Source organism: Carassius carassius, chromosome 36 (assembly GCF_963082965.1).
Source record: "Carassius carassius chromosome 36, fCarCar2.1, whole genome shotgun sequence".
Classification (NCBI taxonomy): domain Eukaryota; kingdom Metazoa; phylum Chordata; class Actinopteri; order Cypriniformes; family Cyprinidae; genus Carassius; species Carassius carassius.
Window position 1 is genome coordinate 1,014,197 of NC_081790.1, and position 10,299 is coordinate 1,024,495.

At 36.9% G+C, this 10,299-nt stretch overlaps 1 pseudogene; it reads left to right on the top strand.

Annotated features, from left to right (window-relative positions):
- Positions 1 to 3,818: 3,818 nt before the first annotated feature.
- Positions 3,819 to 6,624, top strand: LOC132116523 (proteinase-activated receptor 1-like; annotated as a pseudogene).
- Positions 6,625 to 10,299: the final 3,675 nt, after the last annotated feature.

The window sequence follows — 10,299 nt, forward strand, 5'->3', positions numbered from 1 at the left end:
CATCTCACAAATAATAATAATGGTGATTTAGCATTTTGCGTTAAATGTCAGCAAACAAACTTTTAGTAGCTTATGCTAGAATAGACACAGTTCTGTTATTAAACTGTAGACCTTGGTGTGAATCAGGTGTGTTTCATCACACATTTACATCTTCTTCAGCTCTGTGTCACTCATTTAACCTTTACACTGAGATTTAAACTCTACAAATAATATTAAACTGCGTCTGAGATCAAATATATTCACTGAATAGCTGCTACTAAAGAATTAATTTCTCAGCTGTTAAAAAATAGTAGCCTATGAATGTACTGCAGTTAATTTTCATCTTAGATTAAACTTTTCTAAAAAATAAAAAAAAAATGCTTCTCTTCATCTGCTGTGAAGCTGGAGAAACAGAGAGATGTTGTGTGTGAAATGAGAGATGAAGCACATGAGAAAGCTGAGAATAAAAGAGATTCTTCTGTCAGAAACAGCATCAACACACAGAAGCAGAAGCACAGATGAAACACTGAGCAAAGGTTTGGAGTGAATCCTGAACAGAATTGAGTGGAAATGAAAGAGATGTGGATTCGGCGCTTCAGAAGAGATGAAAACAGCAGAACTGATCCATTAGAGTCACATTCACATCCTGACTTCAGTAATGTTTCACACTTTTCTGTCTATGTTTAGTGATTTCTCACAAACTCTTGTGACTTTATGAAATGAATCCAGTAGATAAGATCATATCAGCTGCTGAAGTGAAATCTGTGCGTGTGTTATTAATGTTATATATGAAAATAATTTCATATATATTTGTAGATCTGTAACTCTGTGTGATTCTGAGGATCGCCTGTAGAGGGAGACACCTCACTGTATTACAGGGGTCAAAGGTCAATCCAGACACTCTATCTGACTGCAGGAAGAGGAACATTGAGTAAATGTTTCAGTTTAAGCTTAAAACTTAAAAACATCTGACTACAATCAGACCTGCGTGGGATATTTCTACTTCTCCTCTCTTTGAGAGGCATGCCTCATCACGCTGTTGTCTTTAATGCCAGAAGTCTGATTATCAGCAGGTCGATAGTTGAAGGCAGTGCTGTTGACTCAGTCCCATCACACATCAGTGTCAGAGAGTCAGTGAGATGATGATCCTCCTTCAGCTTCATATCTGATCTCAGTCACAATCTAAAGGCTTTTGTACCTGCCCTGTACCGGTCAAAGATGGTGACCACTGCCATAATGAGCTGTGTCCAGAAAGTAATGAGAATTGTATTGGCATTTTTTATCCTTCCTCGCCTGTACATTGCACTATATTACAACTAAAAAGACAGCAATATTATTCTGAGATTATGAATTTGTGTTCATTTATTTTAGACTGTTTGAATTCATTCACATAGAAAAGCGCATGCAAATATTATGTCAAATACTGTTTTAAACATAGTACATCTGAAGGGTTTTGATATGAGAATCTCACCTCAGCTTTGACTCTGAGCAACTCTTTACAGGCTCATCTAGATCACATTAGACTAGAAATACAGTTTTCTCTTCTCACCTCATGTTTGATCCTCTTTGATTCATTAGAACGACACTCTCCATCTTTGTCTGTATCAAGAGACACTATAAACAGTGTTGGGGAGTAACTAGTTACATGTAACGGCGTTACGTAATTTAATTACAAAATTAATGTAACTGTAATTAGTTACAGTTACTAAGAAAAAATGAGTAATTAAATTACAGTTACTTATGAAATTTTGAACGATTACAAAGTGGATTACATTTGAATATTTACACACATCCACATACAGATTTAATTGATTTCTTTCCAAAATTGCACTGACTATTCTGAGACATACCGCCCTAATAATTTCCGGGATGCGGAAACACAAGTCTAGTTTGTAGAATCCAATCATAAAAACGGAATGCCTAACACGGACGGAATATGCCACATTTTGGATGACTAAATCAAAAGTAGGTCAGTACACTTGAATCAAAATATGACATGGACTAGTGTCTGTGAATATTAAGCCCCAAAAATGCAATATATGACTCCTGCACGTTCTGCGTGTCTGTGGAAATCAGGCGCCGACCGGACACCGGGAGAACCGGGACAATTCCCGGTGGCCTGGCAGCCGATTTTGCCCGCTATTTTAATATCATTATTGTATAATAGCACGCCGAATGTACTAAAGCGATCATTTGCGAATCTGCCATTTGATAATTAAATCTCTAATAAATCATGAAGTGTTAGTCATGACTCCGCCAAACGGTTTGGATCAGACTCAGAGTAATCAATGCGAGAGAGAGAGAGAGTGGACTGTGGAAGCGCACAACTGGAGCAGAGAAGCAGAGAAGCAGAACTATACTGTTCAGGGTTTCAGGTCAGTTTCATCTGTAAAGATGCTTTTTTGTCTTTGTTTTTTTATTTATTTAATCAAGCAGCAGCACGTTGCTCATCAGTCATCACTCAAAATACTATATAAAGGACATCGTTATTATCTGTAGTAATGTTACAGTGGTAATTTAGCTGAAAAACAATCAGATTTTTTTTATAGGTTTAGGGGGAGCTACGACAGACAACAACACAACCCTTAGGAAAATTAACATTTTAATATATTACTATAAAAAGAGAAAATAGTTACTATTGTTTAACTGTGGTAACCAAAAATTTAAAATGATTTTACAAATTGAGTTATTTAAAAATAAATACAAATCCATTTGCAAAAAAACAAAACAAAACAAGGTTATTGTATATAAGCTATAAAAAAGCATGGTCAATTTTTGTAAGGGAAGAACATGACTCGTGTACAGTGTTAGGATTTTTCTATAAAGATATTGTATTGTAGAGTATTGTATTGTAAAGTATAGTTTTGTTCAATCAGTTCAATCAAAGTCACAAGAGAGATGGATAACAGGGCAAAATAAAGAGACTGAAGAGAAAAATGGAAGTGAAGGTGCAGTTCAGGAGAGAACTTTTAATTATTTTGCATGTCCCCAAATTAAAGATTTAATCATTTTTTTATCTCAGGTCCATACAAAAAATAGTTTTGTCCATGAATTTGTTTGTATGAGTTTGAATTTTCCAGTCTGAATTTTCTTCCCAGTCCGCCCCTCCTGTAAATTAATGGCAAAGACATGGTTTCATTTACTACACATAGGCCTACTGAAGCTCGCAGTGTTTTCAACCTCTGCCATCTCAATATAGGAGTACATGAGCACATAAACATAATTTCTAGAACTGTTCTGTGTCACTTCATGTGCATTTTACTTATTTTGAGAAAACTATCATCATATACAAAGAGACAGCATTTTAAAAAAAAACACCAATGTTTCAGGAGTTTATTACACAGAATACGACACATGCTTATTAGATAACTGTATTTGAGTTGATGTATATGCTTTTATTTATTATTCTTTAATTTTCACAAATTTAGAAAAGTAATCAAAAAGTACTCAAAAGTAATTAGTTACATTACTTTAATAAAGTAATTGAAAAAGTTACACTACTATTACATTTTAAACAGGGTAACTTGTAATCTGTAACCTATTACATTTCCAAAGTAACCTTCCCAACACTGACTATAAATGAAGACAAATTGGTATAAAACTCTGAAATAATAAGCTGTACATTTATAAAATTGTTAGTACAAAGATCCAAATTGATCACACTTGTAAACACAGCAAACCATCCTTTCTAAACATGCTCTGTGCTTTCATTACAGCTATACACATTTTATCATGTTGCTCACATCTGATTGGTCCAATTTCAGTTTGAGATCTAACTGATGTCTGTCAATTACATCTCAATTTCTTATTCGCTCTGTAAGTTGAAGCAATGAATAGGAATGAATTTGGGCTTAGTGGAGGGTGGAGGGTCCAATGATGTCACCATATATAAATCTGAACCTTTCCTGTCAGAAGACACCGAGCAATCAGAGAGTGAAGACCCACTGTCTGTATAGAGATTCAAATACAGTTCAGTTCAGTTCAGATCAGATCATAGGGGTCAAAACTATCTTGTTGTCTACTATACTTCAGCATGCATTCAATGCCACCTTTAACGGTAAGAACATCAGTGCAGTTGTGCATGACAGAAGTTTGACTTTTAATTGGTTTTTAACCTTGACTGGATTATATTGCGTGTGTAAGGAAGCTTGTTTTGCGTAGATTGCTGGTTTAAATTGTGTGATAACTTAAAGATTTTTATTTTATTCCTTTAAATTGGCTTCTTTTTCATATAGGCCTACTTTGGTATTACATTTACATTTATGCATTGCATTCAGGCTAACAATTTTCTCCTAACATGTGTTCCCCGGGATTCGAACCCCCAACCTTGCGCTTGTTAATGCAATACTCTACCACTTAATTTACCCTCATGTCATTCTAAACATGTATGACTTTGTCCTCTGTTAAGTCTATGGTTGCTTAAACAGTTTGATTACCAATATTCTTAAAAATAAAAATATCTTCAGATTTTAAATTTTTGGGTGAATATCCGTTTGAATGTCCCACCATTGACAAGTAATGCATGCTATTTTTTATGCATGCTAGAAGTTCAGTTCATCCACAAATTAATGTGAAGTCTTGCTGTTATGCCACTTTCTGACATTATATTTTACATAATGACACCATTGCATTTAGGTCACATAATATTTAAATTTCCTGTGAGCACTGGACTCTCAGCAATGCTTTCTATGAGCCTACATGTCTTAGGAGTTTGTTTTCATCAATATATAATCTACATGAAATGAACAGAGAACTAAATGCTATAAGATGGGCACACAGAAAGTGATTTAGCCTAACATTGCAATGGCGCCCCAATTCCCTTTAGTAGCTTGTGTTTCACTGATGGTGTTTTGGCCTGTTTGGTTGCAGAGAGCTCTATAAGCAGCATTGAACAGACTGATGTGCCAACTGATGACATCAATTATTCAGTGAAGATTTTAAGGACTGAAGCACAAAGTAGAGGTGGTCATGTTACACATTACAAACCCGAAAGATTGGTTAATCTGTGAAACGCAAAGTAAAACTATTTATACTGTTAACTGAGGAGATTCTGTCCCACCAATGAAAGTCCACACCTTAATACGAACACAACAGTTTCTTCATCATAAACAGGGAATGTATCTCTTCTTAAGACTTGGATTAAACCGCTCAATTCATATGGATTAGTTGGTATAATAACTTTTATTAATCATTACCAAGCATGATCAAATGCTTAATGGATCATTAGTTATTATGTATTAACATATCTAGAAACATGAAATAATGTGCTTGTTAATGTTTACTAATGTATTTCCATTTTTTACTTCAACAGAGAAACTGAATTCATAAATCCTTTATGTGGCAGTGTTTATTCATATGTCAAGCCTTTGATAGTTTTTGTTATTTATTTCACTTAAAGCTTTTATCAAAACTTTTTATACTGTATAATGTGGCTCATGAGAACTTTCACTGATGGTTTCTGTTATTTTTACAGGTTTTCCTGTAAAACATTTTGGCAAGCTTTCCAACAGCACTCACCCGAATGTAGAAATATGCACTGTCCCGAAAATATTTATTATCTCAGATGAGTCTGTTGACTTCCTCAAAGGCCTGCTGGTCACACGCATCATGCCCTCGTTCTACATCATCTTCCTCTTCATTAGTTTGCCCCTGAACGCTTTGGCCTTCGTCACGTTCACCTGTAAGATTCGAGAGAAGAAACCAGCTGTGATCTACATGACTCACCTGGCGTGTGTGGATCTGCTCTTCAGCCTGCTGCTGCCTCTGAAGATCCACTACCAGATGAATGCTTCAGATTGGGTGTTCGGTGAGGCGGCGTGTCGCTTGATCACTGCAGCGTACTACTGCTACATGTACTGCTCCATACTGCTGATGATGTGCATGAGTGTGGACAGGCTGCTGGTTGTGGTGTTTCCCATCGCCTCTCTGACCTGGAGGAGTTCAAGGAAAGCCACATGCATATGCATATTAGTCTGGCTGCTGGCGCTCGCTGGTACTGTGCCGCTTCTCTTAGTGAGACAAACACTCAACATTGAGGATGTGGGCGTTACCTGCCATGATGTGCAATATCGCACACAACTGTATGCGTATCAATTCTCCATCCTCTCCTGTCTCTATTTCTTCTTGCCGCTTGTCGTCACCTTAGTGAGCTACTCAACCATCATATATGTGCTCAGTGTAAATTTCATATTCCTTTGCAACATCATCCTCATCTTCAGACAGCCGAAGGAGAGCTGTGGTTATGACTATCGCCGTGATGACAGAGTTTCTCACATGCTTTGCACCAACCAATGGCATCCTGTTGTACCACTGTGTTTATTTAGCTACTAAAAGCCACAGCGGGGATTCTTCGTATATTGCTTACCTGTTGTCTGTGTGTGTAGGAAGCTCAAGTGTTTTCCTGGATCCTCTGCTGTACTACTACGGATCGTCTCACTTCAGGAAGAACTTCTGGTTTCTAATAAGGTATAGATAAAGACAAAAACAGCAGTGAAGCTTTAAGACAAAACCTTAGGTGTTCTTGCATGTTTCAGGATGTAGTTCTTCTGAACAACGAACTCAAAAATGTGTATGTGTTTTTGTTCTAGTGCAGCACAAACACCTCTAATCTCATCTCAGTGGTTGACTGCAGGTTAGAAATCATTAATTTAGGGATTCAAATACTTTTTCCGGCTTGCATTGTGAATGTTTACATTTACAGATGTCTCATTGTTTGGTTTTTCTTGTCTTAGTCTGTATTTTTGTTTTGCATTTCCAGGTTAGAAAAAGAGTTGTTGAACACTTGTTGATAGAATTGAATTATTTCTCTTAACCCAGAGTGTTTGCTAAATTGATTTAATGTTTAACTATAAACCTAAATGAACTTTGGAGTAAATCATCTTTTTGGTCATGATAAAATATTCCTGGGTAAAATAACAAAATATTTTCCAAAATGCATTATGTTTGTTAATCCACGTCATATTTCACTCTGCAGTTACCACTGAGGTGATTACAAAAATTTTAATATTGTTATCTAAAACCCTATGTGATCTACTGATATTATTCATTTCTCATATCTTCTGAATATGACATAAGGCTACTGAAAAAGTGATAATAAAATTGGGTTATGAAATTTTAATTTTGGACACACCCAAATAATTGTCTCTTTTCTGTCTCATCCATTGGGCATTGTGGGTTAAATAATGGCACCAAATGGACTCCAAATGGAGGCTGAAGGGTCCAGTGATGCAATCAGATGGTAGCACACATCCTGACATCTACATACAGAAGATGCTGAACATTTAGAGAGTGAAGATGCACTGTACTGGGGTTCTGTCTGTCTATAGATGGCATGCAGAAGTTAGAAAGGGAATATTTATTAACCTTACATATTATTCCACCCTGGATGGTTAAATGAGTCATTAAATTAAAAAGAGGAACACCATGATCACCATCACTCATGTCTTCATTCTACATTCGCACAGTGAAAAAGTGAAGTGACATACAGCCAAGTATGGTGAACCATACTCAGAATTCATGCTTTGAATTTAACCCATCCAAAGTGCACACACACACCTCTTACAATCCCCTCACAAACACACGGACTAAGTAAATGTGTTCGCTTTTCCGGATGAAAAATGAAAATAGAGCATAGAGATCTTCAGGAGTCACACCCAAACAACCACCATCATTAATAATGTATCTCTTAATAATTTCAATCGATTGAGGCTGAAGGCTTCAGTGATGTCATCATTTTCACACTCACAAATCAAGAACAACACTGCAGCTGTGCTCCATCTTAGGTTCTCAGATTTTACCATTTTAAGTTGTTTTAATGTAACAAAACATCAATCCTATGTAATAAGACAGGGGTAATGTATGTCCTCACCATCCATTTGTATTGTAGTATTCTACACCTAGTATTAATAGATTGGGTTTGAGCTGAAAGACCTGCTCCCATTCCTCCACAGTGATATCCACCTGGAGGTCTCTTTTCCATGCTAAAAGATATGATCGGGAGCCCTCCTTTAGTCCAGATAATAATGTCTTATAAAACATGGATACCATAGAGTGTTGGGGTTCTGAATAGGTTTTAATTCTTGAATATATGTAAATTCTAATTTGAAGGTATTTAAAAACGTTTTTTTTGTGGAAGATTATATTTTGTAACCAACTGCTGAAAGGTCATGAGTGTACAAAAAAAAAAAGCAGACATAGTATCTTTTTTGTATGTTTCAGTCTCTCAACAGTAGCAAAAAGAGTGTTGTTTAAGTTGCTGCTGATGAGGTTTGAGAAGAAGGTCTGTCCACATTCAAAGCACGAAGACTGTCTTTATAGATGCTATAGTGAATTTCAAGTTTTGTCTTCTTCCACTCAGCTTTTTTTAATTGTCTTTTCATACTTTGAACTGCTGTTGATTTTCTCCAAGCTGATTTTTGTCCACCAGTCTTTTTGCAAATTTTCACTGGAGCTATGTCATCAATAATATCCATAACTTTTGAGTTAAAGGAATCAAGGAGAAGAACAACAGAGTCTGCATAAATTCTTGGTGTTAAAAAAAATATAGCCTTCATAAACAGCACACTAGTGTTCTCATTAATGCATCTCCTGACAGAGACAGATCTAGATTCAGTGGTAGCAGAGATCAATGTATAAAAAAAATACAGAGGTGATCAGATAGTGCTACGTCCTAAATAACAATGGATGAAATGTTTAGACCCCTACTGATGATTAAGTCTAGAGTGTGTCCACCTTTGTGTGTGGGTCCATGCACATGCTGAAACAGGTCAAAGGTGTTTAAAACAGTTATCATTTATTTTCTGCATTATCTATGTGAATATTAAAAGACCCTGCAATAACAAAACAGTCAAACTCTGAGGAAATCACTGATAGCATTTTTGGAGGCCTGTAAATAATGATAAACAGAATGTGTGGAGAACCTTTCAGCACAATCCCTAGATATTCAAAAGACAAGTACTGACCAAATGATACTTGCTTGCATTGGTAGACATCTTTAAATAGAGCAGCTACACCTCCACCTCTCTTAACAGTCCTGCAGACACTCATGTAAGTGAAGTTAGGAGGCACTGCTTCATTGAGGACTGTTGCACTGCAGCTGTTGCATTTTTTCTCAACAGGAATATTAGTTTGGTGCATAATAGGCTGCAAATTAGACAAGTAAGCCGTACATCTTGAGAAGGCTTTAGACTTTCTATCACGTGATAAATATGAAATAGAGAAAGCTACAGGCACACTGGGTTCCCGCTTGTTCTGTAATCATTTGTTAATATTTCTTTTATTGTAGCAAGGACCCAACACATATCACTGAGAGCTGCTATCAGTTGTTTTTGGTTCACCTACAGCAGATGGAGGGTTTGGGCCCTGGCGTTGTGTAAGTGGCCAGAGAGCTCTAACTGGAGGCGGAGGAAGAGCTGGGCCCACATGCTTTGGTGGTTGTGGGCCCGCCATTTTTTAGTTGATATCTTGGGGCTTGCAGCAAAAGAGTGGGAGAGTTTGGTCCCAGCATAAATCAGTTCGTCCATTTTCTGTGAGAAGCTTAGAAGAGGAGATGCTGGAGAGAGGGATAATGTGTCTGGTGAGATGGACTGTGTCCCTAGTGTTTCCGGTGGCTGCGATATGTTGTCCTGGCTTCTCTGGCTGCTTTCCAGAAAGTCTAGAAAATGACTCAATACTCTCAATGTCAAATGCAGAAATATTAACCCATGCATTTATGACCTCAAGGTTGTAATGCTTTATTGGGTGGTTGTTCTGCATGCTTAATAGACAAATTCCAGCTAGTCCAAAATGCAGCAGCAGGATTTCTTACTAGAACCAGGAAGTATGACCATATTAGACCGGCCCTGTCAACACTGCACTGGCTCCCTATCAAACATTGTATAGATTTTCAAATATTGCTTATTACTTATAAAGCCCTGAATGGTTTAGTACCTCAGTATTTGAACAAGCTCCTGTTACATTATAATCCTCTATGTCCACTACGTTCTCAAAACTCTTTGATAATACCTAGAATATCAAAATCAACTGTGCGCGGCAGATCCTTTTCTTATTTGGCGCCTAAACTCTGGAATAACCTACCTAACATTGTTCGGGAGGCAGACACACTCTTGCAGTTTAAATCTAGATTAAAGACCCATCTCTTTTACCTGGCTTGCACATAACATACTAATATGCTTTTAATATCCAAATCCGTTAAAGGATTTTTAGGCTGCATTAATTAGGTAAACCAGAACCGGAAACACTTCCCATAACACCCTATGTACTTGCTACATCATTAGAAGAATGGCATCTACGCTAATATTTGTCTGTTTCTCTCTTATTACA